Genomic DNA, 18,282 nt, shown 5'->3' on the forward strand with positions numbered 1-18,282 from the left:
CTACCCCAGCTTTTTTTTGGTTACTGCTTGTGTGGAATATCATTTTCCAACCTTTCACTTTCAGTTTATTGGTATCCTTGGGTCTAAGGTGAGTCTCTTGCAAACAACATATAGATGACTTATACTTTCTTATCCATTCTGCTAGTCTGTGTCTTTTGATTGGGGAGTTTAATCCATTAACATTCAATGTTACTACTGTAAAGGCAGTTCTTATTTCATCCATTTTGATCTTTGTTTTTTGTCTGTCATTTTATATTTGACAGTTTTAGTTATGGTTACTGATACAATTGTTATTTCTATACTCTTCTAGTCCTCTCTCTCCTGTCTTTTCAGGCTATAACACTCTCTTTAGTATTACTTGCAAAGCTGGTCTTATTGTTATATACTCTCTCAGTTTTGGTTTATCTGTGAACATTCTAATCTCACCCTCATTTTTAAAAGATATGCTGGGTATAAAATTCTTAGCTGGCAGCTTTTCTCCGGCAGTATCTTAAATATATCATACCCCTGTCTTCTTGTCTCCATGGTTTCTGATGAGAAATTGACACTTATTCTTATTGGGTATCCCTTACGTGCTATGTGTTGCTTTTCTCTTGCTGCTCTCAGAATTCTCTCTTTGTCTCTGGCATTTGACATTCTGATTAGTATGTGTCTCGGAATTGGTCTGTTTGGATTTATTTGGATAGGAGTACATTGTGCTTCTAGGACATGGATATCTATGTTCTTCAGTAGGGCTGGGAAATTTTCCACCATTATTTCTTCAAATATTCTTTCTGCCCCTTTTCCCTTCTCTTCTCCTTCTCGGACACCCATGACATGTATGTTTGCACATCTCTTCCTATCATTTATTTCCCTGTTACCCTGTTCAATTTTTTCTGCTCTTTTCTTCATCTGTTCTTTTGTTTGTTCACTTTCAGAGGCCATGTCTTCATGCTCACCGATCCTTTCTTCTGTTTCCTCAAATCTGCTGTTATATGCCTCCAGTGTATTTTTAATTTTGTTTACTGCACCTTTTATTCCCATAAGTTCTGCTATTTTTCTATGTATGCTTTCAAATTCTTCTTTGTGCTCATCCAATGTCTTCTTAATATCCTTAATCTCTTTAGCCATCTCATTGAATTTATTAAGGAGATTTGTTTTAACATGTAAGGTTAGTTTTAGCTCCTTTATGTCATCTGCAGGCTAATCTTGTTCCTTTATTTGGGCCATTTCTTCCTATTTCTTGGTATGGATTGTAATTTTTTGTTGGTGTTTCCGCATCTGGCTTGCTAGGTGTATTTATTCTGGGTGCAGTTTCTCCCTTTAGTTTAGGGAATTTTTCTCTTTTTTCCCTTGTTCTGGTTGTGTAGTAGGAGCCAAGGATGTAATTGGTGCTGTAGGCTATGGAGGCTGAAGCTGCCCACGTTACCCCAAGAAGTGATGAACTTTCTCCCACCTTTCTCCACTGTCAGGCATAGGGACAGAGCTGTGGCCATGTGTAATAATCCCAGTTGGACACAAGACTGTCTGTAGTCACCCAGAGTCACTGATGAAGCTTCATACCCCTTCCTCCCCTACCTTAGGCAGGGATGGAGCTATAGTTTTGGTCAGCAATCTGTGCTGTGTGGGTCCAAAATGACCGCAGTTATTCAGGTAAACTGATGTATCACCAGACCCTCTCCCTCCTGGGAGTGGGAATGGACCCTCTGGAGTGCCCAACAGTCTAATCTTTGTGTGTCAAATATGCCTGTAGTTGCCTTGAGAGGCTGAGGGAGTACTGTCCCTTTTGCCCTTTAGGGGGTGGGAACAGAACCACAAAAGCTCAACAGTTCAGTCCTGTAGGCTGAAATTATCTACCGTTGCCCAGAGTGGCTGGGGAAGCACCAGTGCCCTCCTATCCTATTGGGTGGCAGGGTGGTTCTATGGTTGCTAAACAGTTCAGTCCCTTTAGGCCGAGTATACCTACTGTTGCCTGGAGAGGCTGAGGAAACACCAGCCCCCTTCTGTCCTCTTAAGGCATGGGGTTGGATCCACAGGAACCCGACAGTTAAGTCCCTGTTGGCTGAAAGTACCCACATTGTCCAGAGAGGCTGTTGGAGACACCAAACCCCTCCTATCCTATTGGGAGTGGGGCATCCAATAGTCCATATCCATAGGCATCCAACAGTCCAGTCCATGGAGGCTGAAGGTCTACTGTTGCCCAAAAAGGCTGTGGAAAGACCAGCCCCCTTCTATCCTAATGGGGGGTGAGGGTGTGCGCACAAGTACCCACCAGACCAGGCTGTGTGGGCCAAAAGCACCTGCATTTACCCAAAGAGGCTGGGCAAATATAGTCTGTCTCTTGTCCTATTGTTGATGGAGTTCGAGCCAAAGGTGCCCAACAGTCAGACTTGTGCAGCCCAAAACTGTTTGCCTGAGAGGTTGAGGCAACACCAGCCCCATCCTATCCTGTGTGGGGCGAGTGGTGGAGATGAGCTCAAAGGCACTTAACAAATCTGTGTGGGCCGAAAACTCCTGCCAATGCCCGGAGAGGCAGAGGATACCCAACTCCTCTCCTATTTCTTGGGTTGCGGGGATGTAGCCCCAGGTACCTGATTTTTCAGCCTCTGCCGGTGGAGAACACTTGTAGTTGCCCGGAGAGACTGGTGTAGTTCCCTTCAGCTACATCTCTGCTGAAGGTGGGGCTGGAGCCTAGGCTAGGGCTGCAGTTCGATCTTGGTGGAAAGAAACCCATCCCTTATTTCACTGAATTTCAGTCAGCCAGGCTCTCCCTCATGCTGGGGGCAGAGTCAAGATGGCAGCCACTGGACTCTTTCCCACTTGGACAGGCTCAGACCCTAGCTGGCTCTAGGATTGTGCTTTAGCTAGCTGAGTCCACTAATCAGTAGCCGAGGTCAGTGTTCATCTTTCTCTTCCTCCACCGTCTATGGGAAATGGAGCTTCCAACTCCAGCCATAGAATAGCTCCTGCGGCTGTTTGCACCCCTGGAGTAGGATGGGTACCAGCCTCTGCAGCATGGCTTGCAGCTTCTCACAGAGGTGGTGCAGGTCCCCCCAGCTTCCTCCCTGCCGGAGGTGGGACTGGGGTTTAGGCTAGACCTGCAATCCAACCTGGGTGGAAAGAAGCTGTTCCTTACAAGCACTATGATTTTCAGTCAGCTCCGCTTCTCCTTGTGCCTGGGGCGGAATCAGAATGGCGGCCACCAGTTTCTCTTTGACCTGGACAGGCTCAAAGTTTAGCTGTTCCTAGGATTCTACTTCAGCCCGCCGAATCCACTAATCATAACCTGAAGTCAGTGCCACACTGTATTTTCCTCCCGTTTTTATTGGGGGAAATGGAACTTCCAGTGCAAACCATGGATTAGTTCCCGAGGTGGCTTGCATGCCACAGGCACCGACTTCTGTGGTGTGGAGTGCTCTACTCACGATTCCTCTGTGCAGATGGGTAGTCTTCTCCTTCCGCCCTGTCCAGGATGTTGCAGGATACTCCTCTGGTCTCCTGGGTCCTCCAAAAGGTGCTTTAGGTAGCTCTGGGTGACCACCAACTGCCCTGTTTCAGGAGCTGACTCCAGCACCTGCTTATTATTATTATTTTTTTAAAGATTTATTTATTTTATTTAATTTCCCCCCCTCCCCTGGTTGTCTGTTCTTGGTGTCTATTTGCTGCGTCTTGTTTCTTTGTCCGCTTCTGTTGTCGTCAGCGGCACGGGAAGTGTGGGCGGCGCCATTCCTGGGCAGGCTGCTCTTTCTCTTCACGCTGGGCGGCTTTCCTCAGGGGCACACTCCTTGCGCGTGGGGCTCTCACGCGGGGGACACCCTTGCGTGGCACGGCACTCCTTGCGCGCATCAGCACTGCGCGTGGCCAGCTCCACACGGGTCAAGGAGGCTCGGGATTTGAACCGCGGACCTCCCATATGGTAGACGGACGCCCTAACCACTGGGCCAAAGTCCGTTTCCCCAGCACCTGCTTATTTTGATGCCATCTTTACTCCACCCCTGCCTCATGTATTTTGAGGCACCCTGGTTAGTTGCATAAATGTTTATGATTATGCTTTCTTCTTGAAAGATTACTTCTTTTACTAATATATAGTGTCTGTCTTTGTCTCTTACAATAGTTTTGCAGTTTAAAGTCTATTTTGTCTGATAGTATAGCTACCCCTGCTGTTTTTTGGTTATTGTTTGGTTGTAAGATTGTTTTCCAACCATTCACTTTCAGTCTCCTTGAATCACTCAGTCTAAGGTGGTTTTCTTGTAGATAGTATATAGATGGGTCGTATTTCCTTATCTGTTCTGCCAGTCTGTGTGTCTTGACTGGTGAGTTTAATCCATTAACATTCAGTGTTAGGGAGGTTTTTGATGAGTTACTCAATCTCTTTAGTTGTGATTGGTCTGTTGAGTTCATCCAGTTCTTTCATTAGTGTAGCCTGCTTGTGTGTTTCTAGACATTTTTTCATTTCATTTAAGTTATCCATCTTGTTGGCATACAATTTTTCGAAGTATCCTCTTCTGATACTCTATATTTCTGTGAGATCAGTGGTCATATCCCCTCCCTTTTTTTATTTTATATATTTGCATCTTCTTTCTTTTTTTCTTTGTTATTCTAGCTAAGGGTTTGTCAACTTCACAGATAACTAGGTTTGGTTTTGTTAAAATTTTCTAGTGTTTCTTTAAAATTCTCAATTTCATTTAGCTCTGCATTATTCATTGTAAACCTTTTTATCATTATTTCCTTTTTTCTACTTGCTTTGGGATTACATTTTTGTTCTTTTCTAGTTGCTTCAGGTGTGCGGTTAGGTCTTTGGCTTTGTTCTTTCTTCTTTTTTAACATAGACATTTATGGCTATAAATTTTCCTCTCAGTACAGCTCTTGCTGCATCCCATAGGTTTTGATATGTTGTGTTCTCATTTTCATTCATTTCAGGGTGGTTACTGGTTTCTTTTATAATCTCCTTCTTGACCCACTGATTGTTTAAGATTGCAAAGTTTAACTTCCATATCTTGTGTTTCTTCTAGTTTTCTTTTCCTTACTAATTTCCAACTTTATTCCATTGTGATCAATTATATATTTCAGTCTTTCTGAATTCATAGGGTATTCTTTTGTGACTTTTCATGTATATCCTGGAGAATGCTTCATGTGCACTTGATAAAAACCCATATTCTGATGTATTTGGGTATAATGTTCTGTAGATCCTCTAACATATTACTCAAGGTCTCTGTTTCTTTGTCGACTCATTGTTGAGATATTTTGTCTAATGGTGGTAATGGTTATTAAAGCCCCCCACTAAAATTGTAGAGAGATCTATTATTTTACTTAGTTTTCCAGTGTTTGCCTCACATATTTTGGGGAACCCTGGTTAGGTGCATAAATGTTTATGATTATTCTTTCTTCTTGATAGATTACCCATTTTATTGGTATATAGTGTTCTTCTTTGTCTCTTACAATAGTTTTGCATTTAAAGTCCATTTTTGGGAAGCAGATATGGCTCAATGAATAGAGTGTCCACCTACCACATGGGAGGTTCAAGGTTCAAATCCATGTGATCCATGTGATGAGCTGGCCTACGCCCAGTGCTGATGTGCACAAGGAGTGCTGTGCCACGCAGGTGTGTCCCCTGCATAGGGGAGCCCCACACACAAGGAGTGCGCCCCATAAGGAGAGCTGCCCAGTGTGTAAAAAGTGCATCCTGCCCAGGATGGTGCAGCACACACAGAGAGCTGATGCAGCAAGATGATGGAACAAAAAATTTCCACAGATTGCCGGTGCTGCTGACAAGAATACAAGCAGACACAGAAGAACACACAGCAAATGGACACAGAGAGCAGACAACTGGGGGTGAAGGGCAGGGTGGGGGAGAGAAATAAATAAAAAATAAATCTTAAAAAAAAAGTCCATTTTGTCCGATATTACTATAACTACTAATTCTTGTTTGCATATAAAATTGTTCTGCAACCATACACTTGCAACCCTCTTGTGTCCCTGGGTATAAAGGGAGTTTCTTCTAGGCAGTTTCTTCTAGAAGAAAGGCAGTTTCTTCTAGATTTCCTATCTAGGAAATATAGATAGGTCATATTTCCTTATCTATTCTGTCAATCTGTGCCTTTTAATTGGAGAGTTTTTTTCATTAACATTCATTGTTATTACTGTCAAGGCAGCACTTTCATTAGCTATTTTTCCTTTAGGTTTATATATGTCATATTTTATTTTTACTTTTTATCTTTTTCATTATTCTTATTAATATTCTTCCTTTCTAGGCTCTCCTCCAACCCTCTCTTTCCTGTTTTTTTTCCTTTCAACCTGCAGCACTCCTTTTGGTATTTCTTGGAGGATATGTTTCTTGTTGACAGACTCTATTTTTCTTCTGTTTATCTGTGAATGTTTTGAACTCTCCCTCATTTTTGAATGCCAGCTTTGCTGGATACAGAATTCTTGACTAGAATTATTTTTCTTTTAACACCTTAGCTATGTCATACCTCTGTCTCCTTGCCTCCATGGTTTCAGATAAAAAATCAGTTCTTAAATTATGAAGCTTTCCTTGTATGTGATAGATCTCTTTTCTCTTGCTGCTCCCAGTATTCTCTCTTGGTCTTGAGCAGTTGAAAATTTGATAAGTATATGTTTCGTGGCAGGCCTGTTAGGATTTATACTGTTTGGAGTATGCTGCTCTTCTTGGACATGTACATCCATGTCCCTCAAAAGAGTTGGGAAATTTTTAGCCATCATTTCCTTCAGCACTCCTTCTGCCCATTTTTCCTTCTCTTCTCCCTCTGGGATACCTATAATGTGTATGTTTGTATGTTTCATATTGTCATTCAAATCCCTATTCCCTGCTGAATTTTTCTGTCTTTTTTCTAGCTGTTATATCTCTCTAGTATCAGATGCACTATCTTTGACGTCACTAATTCTGTCCTTTGCCTGTTTGAATCTGCTGTTATGTGCTTCCAGTGTATTTTTTATTTCTTGCATTGTTCCATTCACCACCATCAGATATATATATATATATTTAGTGTATTTTATGATTTCTTCAGTGTGATCTACCAGTGTCTTCTTAATATCCTTTATATCTTCCTTCACTTCGTTAAGTTAATTCATGATATTTGTTTGGTCATCCTTGATTAATTGATTATAGTTGTTCCATGTTCTTCCTCTCCCTCTGTTTTTCAATTTGTTCATTATACTGCACCATGTCTTCCTGTTCCTTAGTATGTCTTGTAATTAATATGCCTTGTAAGGCATCTGTTTATGTTGATGGACTTATTCAGTTGGTTATTTTCTCTTTCTACTCAAGGGTTTTATTTTGTTTTGTTTTGTATTAAGCTTCATCTTTGACACTTGGTTCCGCTTATTCTATATCCTTGTAGTTGTCCATGTTCCCTTGAAAAATATATTAAGACCATAGAAAAGGAAAGGGAGAAGATAAAAATATTAATAGTAATAATAAAAAACAAGATAGAAAAGGAAACATAAAAGAGCCAGAGAAAAAATAGGTAATAAGAGTGAAAAATCATAAAAAATGCAAAGGAATAAGAATAAAAAAGGTGGAATAAAAAATGAAATACGAAAAAAATTAGAATAAAATGAATAGAATGATGAGAAGAAGAAAAAAAACCTGAAGACCAAATAAGAGAAGATGGAATGAAACAAAAGCAATGGAAGAGGGAAAATTGGAAAGAAAAGAAGTAAGAGAAACTAAGGAGAAAAATAAGGAAAAGGGAAAAACAAGGAAACAAAGAAAAAAATAAAAAACAACCCAGGGAAAACAGGTTTCCCTCTTAGTGCCGTAGGAAGCATCTCAGGGTACTATGCTCATCAATAAACTACTCTCTAGCCTGCCATCCACAGGTAAGGCACCTGGTTTTAGATAATATACATAATGAATAATAATAATAAATATATAAAATAACATCAAAAAACCTAAAACAAAAAAAACTTAGTCTATAAGTTCCTTGTCACAAGGTACCAGCTAGGTGTCTGATAACCTGCTTGGTCATTCTGGATCCCTTCTCTTCGGAGGTACTGGGAATCAAACTAGTGACCTAGTATATGTGAGGCAGGCATGCTACACCCACTCCACAGGTTAGATAGGCTTCTGAAAGCTTATTTGCCTCTCCCTACCCATTTTTCCCTCAGGTGATTTGGACTTCTAACAGTTTGCTGACTACCTCTCCTTTTTTCCCTCTTTCCTCGGCTGGTTAGGTGCTATCTGCTTACTGGCTCACTAACCTGGTAACTCTCTCTCCCAGGGTGGTTGGATGTGACAGGCTGCTTGATCAGTTCCCCCCTTCTCCTCTCCCTCGGGTGCTTCAGTGCTGGTTGGTGTGTTTTTCCAGATTCAAAGGGGGCTCAGCTGGCCAAGCTCACTGAAGAGAAACCACTCTCTGCCCTCTGTCAAATCCCTCTTCCTTCTAGGCAGGAGGATTTTCTTTCCCCATTCAGTTTGCTGCAGTGAGCCAGGGGTTTTATGGAGGCCATTTGCCTTGAGGATGGGGTATATGTGTTGTTCTCAGTCACAGGTATGAGTAACTTATGGTGTTCCTTTGGCCTTGTCTCTCGGTCCTTCTCCATCCTGTATGATGCACAGCACTCTCCTGGTCTTCAGATCCCCAAAGCAGCTCTGTAGATAGCTTTTTGCCCTTCCTCCTTTGTTTTTGTTAGAGAGTTGAGTCCTTCTTACCTACTCCGACACCATCTTTCTGGAAGTCTCCTCCTCCTCATTTCTGAAAGACATTTTGCTGCATATTGAACGCTTGGTTGACAATATTTTGATTTCCACACTTTAAAGATATCATCCCACTGCCTTCTTGACTCCATGGTTTCTAATGAGAAATTGACACTTAATCTTATTGAGGCTTCCTTGTATGTGACATGTGGCTTCTCTCTTGTGGCTTTCATGTGGCTTCTCTCTTGTGGCTTTCAGAATTCTTTCTTTATCTTTGGCATTAGGCAATTTGATTATAATATCCTGCAGCATGAATCTATTTTAGTTTTTTCTGTTTGGAGTTCATTGAGCATCTTGAGTCTATATTCATGTCTTTTGTTGAATTTGGGAAATTTTCAGCCATTATGTCTTTCAATATTCTTTCTGCCCCTTTCTCTGATTTTTCTCCTTGTGGGAAAACCATATTGGTATGTCTGATGGTGTCACACAAGTTCCTCAAATGCTGCTCACTTTTCCTTATTCCTTCTTTTTTTTTTGCTCATTAAAGAAGTTGTAAGTTTACAGGAAAATCATGCAGAAAATACAGAGTTCCCATATACCCTCCCTCACTTGTACAGTTTTCCCTGTTGTTAACACTTTTGCATTATTGTGGTGCCTTTGTTACACTTGATAAAACATTATTTTTATAATTGTGCTGTTAATTATAATCTGTAGTATATGTTAGGGTTCACATAGTTTACATTCAGTTCAGTTGTATGGGTTTTTAAAAAATTTTATTCTGGTAACATATATACAACTTAAATTTTCCCTTTTAACTGCATTCAAATATATAATTCATAGGAGTTAATTACATTCACAGTGTTTTGCTACCTATAAAAAACCAAAACTTTGTCATCATTGCAAATAGAAACTCGGTATCCATTAAGCATTAATTTCCCATTCCCTACCCCCACTTAGCCCCTGATATCCTGTATTCTGTTCTGACTCTATGAATTTGCCTATTCTAATTATTTTATGTCATTGACACCATACAATATTTTTTTTCTTGGCTCTTGTTTATTTCACCCAACATGGTGTCTTCAGGGTTCATCCATGTTGCTGAATGTATTAGAACTTCTTCATCTCCATTTATGGCTGAATAATATTCCATTGTGTGTATATACCACATTTTGTTTATCCATTCATTGGCTGATGGACACTTGGGTTGCTTCCATCTTTTGGGAGTTGTGAATAAGGCAGCTATGAACATTGGTTTGGAAATATCTGTTTGAGTTCCTATTTTCTTTCACCTAGAAGTGGGACTGCTGGTTCATATGGTAATTTTGTACTTAAGTTTCTGAGGAACTGCCAACCTGTTTTCCACAGCAGCTGTACCATTTTACATTACTACCAACAAAGAATGTGTTCCTATTTTTCCATATTCTCTCCAATGCTTCTTAATTTCCACTTTTAAAATAGTAGTCATTTTAGTGGATATAAAATGGTATATCTCATTGTGGATTTGGTTTGCATATCCCTAATGGCTAATGATGTTGAGCATCTTTTCTTGTGTTTTTTTTTTTTTTTTTTGCCATTTGTATACATTATTTGGAGAAAGAGTTGTCTTTTTGCATTAATGTAGTACCTTTGTCACAATTGATGAAGCAATATTATATTAACTGGGTTTGTGTTTTGTTGTTGAATTGTAGGATTTCTTTTTTATTCTGTATATTAAATGCTTTTGTGGTTTCCAAATATTTTCTCCCATTCTCTAGGATGTCTGTTTACTTTCTTAATGAAATCCTTTGATGTACAAAAGTTTTTAATTTTGATGAAGTCTTATCTGCTTTTCCTTTTGTTGCTTGTGCTTGTGGTATAAGGTCTAAGAAACCATTGCCTAACTCATTGCCTATGTTTTCTTTGATGAGTTTAATAGTTTTTGTTCTTATGATTAGGTCTTTCATCTATTTTGAGTTAATTTTGTTTATGGTGTGAGGTAAGGATCCACCTTCATTCTTTTGCATATAAGTATTCAGTTTTCCCTGTAACATTTGAAGAGACTATTCTGTGCCCATTGAGTGGGTTTGGCTCCCCTGTCACAAATCAACTGACCATGAGTGTGAGGATTTTTTTCTGAACTCTCAGTTTGATTCCATTGGTTTATATGTCTGTCCTTGTGGTAATATCATTCTGTTTTGATTACTATGGTTTTGTAATAAGTTTAACATTGGGAAGTGTGAGTCCTCCAAATTCATTCTTCTTTTTCAAGATGGTTTTGGTTATTTGGAGGTGTCTTATCCATCCACATAAATTTGATGATTGGCTTTTCCATTTCTACAAATAAGGCTATTGGAATTTTGATTGGGATTGTGTTAAATTTATTAATCACTTTGAATAGAATTGACATCTTTACAATATTTAGTTTTCTAATCTGGGACCACAGAATGTCCTTCCATTTATTTAGGTCTTCTTTGATTTCTTTCAGCAGTGTTTTGTAAAAAGTGTTCCATGTCCATGTACAAGTTTTTTGCATCTTTAAATTTATTCCTAGATATTTGATTCTTTTATTTGCTATCGTGAACAGATTTTTTCCCTCTTCAGATTGTTCTTTACTAGAATATAGAAATGCTACAGATATTTGCTTGTTGATCATGTACCCCATCACTTTGATGTATTTATTAGCTCTTGTAGCTTTGTTGTGGATTTTTAAGGATTTTCTATATATACGATCATGTCATCTGCAAATAAGGAAAATTTTACTTCTTTACCTATTTAGATGCCTTTTTACTTCTTTTTCTTGTGTAATTTGCTATGGCTAGAACTTCTAGTACATGCTGAATAACAGTGGTGCCTGTGGGCATCTTTGTCTTGTTTCTGGTTAGAGGGAAAGCTTTCAGTCTTTCACCGTTGAGTGTGAAGTTAGCTGTCAGGCTTTCACTTACACCCTTTATTGTTTTGATATTTTCTTCTATTCCTAGTTTTCCTAGTATTTTTTTTATAGGATGTGTTGCTTGATTTGTCAAATGCCTTTTCTGCTTCATTTCAGATGATCATATAGTCTATTTTCTTCATTCTCTTGTGGTATAGTAGGGAATAATTACTTTTTTTTTTTCTCTTTGAGTATAGTTACAGCCTTTAAAATTTTTTATTTATGTATATATTTTTAATTAATCAAAAATTTTAAAGTAGCTTTAGATTACATAAATGTTACATTAGAAATATAAGGGATTCCCATACACCCCCTTCTCTCCTTCTCCCACTTTCCCATATTAACATCCCTCATTAGTGTGGTACATTTGTTATAATTGATGAGCACATATTAAATCATTGCTACTACCATGGATTACAGTTTACATTATAGTTTACAATCTGTCCAGCACAATTTTTAGGTTATGACAAAATATATAATGGCCTAAATCTATTACTGCAATGACATGCAGGACAACTCCAATGCCTCGAAAAGCCCTATATTACACCTGTTCTTCCCTCTCCCATCCATGAGAACTTCTGGTGGCCACTGCATTTACATCAATGATAAGCGTTCTTCCACTGCTAGAATAATAGTAAGTCTACTTTAGTCCATTGTTCACTCCCCAATCTTGAGGATTTGGGGATGGTGATGCCCACTCTGCTTTTAATTGAGAGGGAGCTTAGATCCCAGGGGCAGATGGATGCAACTATATTGCTTGCAGTTGCAGATATTCTCTGTTTTTTGGGATGGGTGTTTTCCATCATCATCTCCTTGTTAGTTGTCTGGGTGAGTCCAATGACCTGGAGAGTAGGCGTTACCACTCTGCTGAAATTCAGGGCACAACTGGGATGTGGATGGATCAAAGATATGTCTCTGGGACATATATTTATCAAGCATACTCCTAATTATTGGTTCAAATAAAAGGGGCAGAAGAGTCATGTGTAGAGAATCTATAAATGAGTAACTCTGTTTCATTGGGGAGCATAAATTCCAAAGTAAGAAGTAAGGCCCACTGACATCATGCTGAATTCCTAAGCCGTCTGTCTTCCTGCTTACAGTTTCTGGTTGTCTCTAGAGCCCTCAGGAGCCTGATTATTTGAGGCACTGTTTACTGTGAGCCTTTTATTTTTTTTTAAAGTCTTTGTCTGGTATGTCCCAGATTTGGTCCTCTTCATAGATGACTTATTATGCTCCAATATTCTCATTTGCCTGGACCATCACTTCCTGTTTCTTTGAATATTTTGTAATGTTATGTTGAAACCTGGACATTTTGATATTTTAATAAATATCACTGGAATTTAGACCTGAGGAGTCTGTTCCTTAAGTTTGTTTCTAGCTAATGTTATGATAGAGCTTTCTTTGAATTCTAGTCACTAAAATTAAAAAAAAAAGAAGGAAAACAACTTTACTAGATTTTACATATTGACTTGTGTGGGTTATCTCCTTCAGCGCTTATCTTTACAGTGAGTTGGTATTATAGTTTGAGGCTAAAACATTGGGGCCTCCATAAACCTTTCTGTGCATAGCATGAGCATGTGACCCTAGGAATTCCCCCGTTTAGAGTGTTACAAATGTCTTCTCTTCCCCAGGAAATAATTTTCCCATGTTCTTTGCACAGCACTGTTACTCCTATATCTAGCAATCCATTGTACCATTCAGTCATGACTTGCCTGCTCTCTTACAGCATTCTGTAGGAGAACTCTGTGAGCTGCCTTCTACATGCAGGCAAGTTTTGGGATGGATAAGCCTGCAACAAATGTCTTGGTTCAGTCTTTTAGGCCATTACTAGAAATATTGGGGCACACATACATGCTCCCAGTATTTTCATGGTTACTCTCCCTCTCGGGAACTGGGATTAGGGACCTGCACTGGAGGTGTGGGCCACTTCTTTCAGCTGATTAGGGGTAGAGGAATAACCAGCCAAGATGCCATGAGATCATACTGCTTTTTATTTGCCTTTGCCTTTGCCTTTTTCCCGAATTCTTTCTTTTCCTGTTACTACAATTCTTTAACTGTTTTCTGGGGCTTTTCAAAAGATATTTTGCAAGTTCTTGCTAGTTGTTTAAAACTTCTGGGGACTGGGCCCTGACTGTTCCCACTCCACCATCTTCATTGGGGCAGGTCTCCATTCCAATGTATTTTTATTTTTCACTTTTTAGGAGATACCAGAGATTGAACCTAGGACTCATAAATGTGAAGCAGGGACTCAACACTGAGCTACAGCCTCTCCCCAATGAGAATTGTTTTTCTCTGTTTGTTTGTTTTTAGAAGGCACTGGACCTTGTCCATGGGAAATAGGCCTCAACCACTTGAGCTACATCTGTTCCCCTAGAAGTATTTAAAAAAAAATTAATTTATTGAAGTATATCACTTATACATAAACAATAAGTGTATAATAATAGTTGTGAACTTACAAAACACACATATATAACAGGACTCTCATAACTCACCCCACCACGACTGACTTGCATTGCTGTTAAACCTTTTTAACTAATGATTAAAGAGCATTGTCAAAATATTACTGCTAACCAAAGTATTTCCCCCCAGCCATCCTATTATGATTATCTTTATATCATTTATATATGAACATACTTAAACAATTAAGTGTATAGTGAAAGTTGTGAACTGACAAAGCAAACATGAATACAATCATACAGGGACCCCATACATCAACCCTCCACCAATACCTTGCATTGTCATGAGATGTTTGTTACAAATTATGAAAGAATATTGTAAAAATCGTCCTACTAATCATAGTCCTTATCTTACATTTGTTATGTTTTTCCCCCAAACCCAACCTATTATTTTTTTATTATATTTTTTATGACAGAAGTTGTAAACTTATAAAACAATCATGCACATTTGCAGAATTCCCAAACAACACTCCTTCATCTACACACCATACAGTGGTGGAACATTTGCTATAGATAACATAATATCATCTGATTGTTACCCTGTCCATAATGTACATTTGGCTCATATTTTCCATACTGCCTCAATATCAACACAGTACATCTTCCACATAGATGCAAGAATATTATATTAGTACTGCTAACCACAGTCCATAGGTCACTCCAGCTGTATTTTTCCCATGTTTCTCCACATTCCCAACAACCTTCAGTAGTGAAATACATTTGCTCTAGGTCATAAAGGACACTCTTCCATCTGTACCATCAACCACAATTCTCATCCACCTCTTGGTTTACTCTGCTGAATAGTGCCTAGATTATTCTCTAGCATTCTGTCAATTGGCATTTACATAACTAGACTACCATTTTCAGCCACATCCCCATTTGTAATATATCTGTTACTTACTATGTGTTATCATCCACTCTATGCATTCCCACAATTTTACAGTAAAGTTAATTAAAACTTCTACATACGTTAAACATCAGTAGCCCCTCACAGTCCTTCTCTTATCTCCTTTAAGAATCCACCACCTACTACCAGGGCTTGAAGATGTTTTCCTGTAATTTCTTCTAGAAGTTTTATGGTTCTTGCCTTTATATTAGGTTTTTGATCCATTTTGAGTTAATTTTTGTATAAGGTGTGAGATAGGGGTCTTCTTCCTTATTTCGGCTGTGGATATCCAATTCTTTCAACACTATTTGTTGAGTGGACTGTTCTACCCGAGCAGTGTGGGTTTGACAGGTTAGTCAAAAACCACTTGACCATACATTTGAGTGTCTGTTTCTGAACCATCAGTTTGGTTCCTTTGGCCTATGTATCTGTCTTTATGCCAGTACCATACTCTTTTTACCACTATAGGTAGGTAATATGATTTAAAGTCTGGAGATGAGGGTTTACTTATGTTTCTGGCTATTCAGGACCCTGAACCTCACAAATAAATTTGATGATCATGTCTTTGTTTTTTTTTTTTTAATGCTGATGGAGTTTTTATTGGGATTGCATTGACTCTGTATATCAGTTTGAGTAGAATTGACATCTTAATGATATTTAGTCTTCCAGTCCATGAGCATGGAATGTTCTTCCAGTTTAGGCCTTTTTTGAATTCTTTTAACATTGAGTTACAGTTTTCTGAATTTAAGTGCTTTACATTTTTAAGTTTAATCCTATTTGAGTTTTATCTGTCATATTGTATTTTCTCCACTCTTTTGATACTTTTGGCTACTTTTATTGATATAATCTTCATTTCTAGACTCTCTTCCAGGCCTTTCTCTCCTGTCTTTTCAGGCTCTAGCATACTCTTTAGCATTTCCTCAAAATCTGGTCTCTTGGTTAGAAATTCTCTCAGTTTCTATTTATCTGTGTATATTCTATTCTTGCCCTCATTTTTGAAAGACAATCTTGCTGGATATAAGAGTCTTGGCTGGAAGTTTTTCTCTTGTAGTATCTTAAATATACCATACCACTCTCTTCTTGCCTTTATGGTTTCTAGTGAGAAATCAGCACTTAATCTAATTGGATATCCCTTATATGTTATGCATTGCTTTTCTCTTGCTGTTCTCAGAATTCTCTTTTTGTCATTGGCATTTGTCATTCTGATGAGTATATGTCTTGGGGTTGGTCTATTTGGATTTTTTCGGACGGGAGTATGTTGTGCATTTTGGACATGGATATCTATGTCCTTCAATAGGGTTGGGAATTTTTCTACCATTATTTCTTCAAATATTCCTTCTGCTCCTTTTTCCTTCTCTTCTCCTTCTGGGATACCCATGACTCGTATGTTTGCATGTCTTTTGCTGTCATTTAGTTCCCTGAGACCTTGTTCAATTTCTTCCATTCTTTCTTCATCTATTCATTTGTATGTTCACTTTTAGAGGGCATTTCTTTAAGCTCACCAATCCTTTCTTCTATCTCCTCAAATCTGTTAGTATATGATTCCAATGTTTTTAAAATTTCATTGGTTGTGCCTTTCATTCCCATAAGATCTGCTATTTTTCTATGTATGCTTTCAAATTCTTCACTGTGCTCATCCAGTGTCTTCTTAATATCCTTAATCTCTTTAGCTATCTCATTGAATTTATTAAGGAGATTTGTTTGAACATCTATGATTAGTTGTTTCAACTCCTTTATGTCATTTGGAGGCTTACCATGTTCCTTTTAGTGGGCCATAGCTTCCTGTTGCTTGGTATGGATTGTAATTTTTGGTTGGTGTCTTGGCATCTAGATTACCAGCGTATTTATTCTGGGTGTAGTTTTTCTCTTTAGTTTAGGGCTTCCTGCCCTTTCTCCCTTGCTGGTTGTACATAGGAGCCAAGGTTGTAATTGATGTTATAAGCTGTGAAGGCTCAATCTGCCCCCATTGTGCCAGGAACCAATGAAGCTTCTTCTGACTTTCTGTTTGGCAGGGTTAGGAAGGCGTCACAGCTATATGGAATAATCCAAGTTGTGCAGGCCTAGACTGTAGTTGCCCAGAGAGACTGATCAAGTTTCACGCCCCGTATTAGTCAGCCAAAGAGGTGCTGATACAAAATACCAGAAGTTGGTTGGTTTTTATAAAGGTTGTTTAATTGGGGTAGGAGCTTACAGATACCAGGCCATAAAGCATAAGTTAACTTCCCTCACCAAAGTCTATTTCCATGTGTTGGAGCATATGGTTGCCGACGTTTGCGAGGGTTCAGGCTTCTTGAGTTCCTTCCTTCCAGGGTCTTGCTTCTCTCTGGGTTCAAGTTTCCTTTCTTCCCAGGGCTTGCTTCTTCCTAGGGCTGGCTTCTCTTTCCTCTGTGAACTTAACTTCTTGGGGCTCCAGCTTAAGGTTTCAGCATCAAACTCCAACATCAAAAACTGCAACTCTGTCCTTTGCCATGCCTTTTATCTGTGAATCCCCACCCATTAAGTGGCGGGGACTCAATCCCCTAATGGTCTGGCCTAATTAAAGCCCTAATGATAACTCAATCAGGCCCAGGTACAGATCACATTAGAAACATAATCCAATATCTAATTTTGGAATTCATAACCATATCAAACTGCTACATGCCTTTTTCTCCCCTTCCTGGGGCAGGGAAGGGGCTGCAGGTCTGGGCAGCAATCTATGCAGTGAGGGTGCAAGACGACCACAGTTGCCCCAGTGGACTTCTGATTTTCAGTCTGTGCCAATCAAAGTTACCTGCAGTTACCTGGATAGGCTGGTGCAGGGCCCGCCAGCCTCCTCCTTGCCAGAGGTAGGGCTGAAGCCTAGCCTAGGGCTGCAGGCTGATCTACGTGAAAGCATCTGGTTCCTACCTTCACTTTGATTTTCGGTTATCCTGGCTTCCTCTTGGGCTGGGGGCAGAGTAAAAATGGTGGCCACTGGCCTCTTTCTGACTTGGACAGAGTCACACCCCAGCTGTTCCCAGGGTTATATCTTAGCCAGCCAAGTCTATCAATCAGTAGCTGAAATTGACTGCTAACCGTCTCCTCCTCCTCTGTTTTTGGGAAATGGAGCTTCCAATTCCAGCCACTGAAAAGCAGCTCCTGGGGCGGCTCATGCCACCAGAGTACAGTAATAACTGGCCTCCGTGACTTGGCTAGTAATTTCCCAGAGAGGGTGGTGCAGGTCCCCACAGCTTCCTCCCTCCTGGACGTGGCACTGGGGTCCAGGCTAGAGCTGCAATCTGATCTGGATGGAAAGAAGCCAGTCCCTACCAGCACTGTGATTTTCAGTCCTCCCTGCTTCCCCTCATGCCAGGCGCGGAGTTAAGATGTTGGCTGTCGGCCTCTTTCTGAGTTGGACAGGGTCAAACTTCAGCTGTTC

General features: G+C 39.6%; 1 protein-coding gene across 5 annotated transcripts in view; it reads left to right on the forward strand.

Annotated features, from left to right (window-relative positions):
• Positions 1–18,282, forward strand: part of CCDC171 (coiled-coil domain containing 171) — a 549,802-nt gene that overhangs the window by 46,480 nt on the left and 485,040 nt on the right. The window lies entirely within an intron of this gene.

The sequence above is a fragment of the Dasypus novemcinctus genome, chromosome 8 (assembly GCF_030445035.2).
Source record: "Dasypus novemcinctus isolate mDasNov1 chromosome 8, mDasNov1.1.hap2, whole genome shotgun sequence".
Lineage (NCBI taxonomy): Eukaryota > Metazoa > Chordata > Mammalia > Cingulata > Dasypodidae > Dasypus > Dasypus novemcinctus.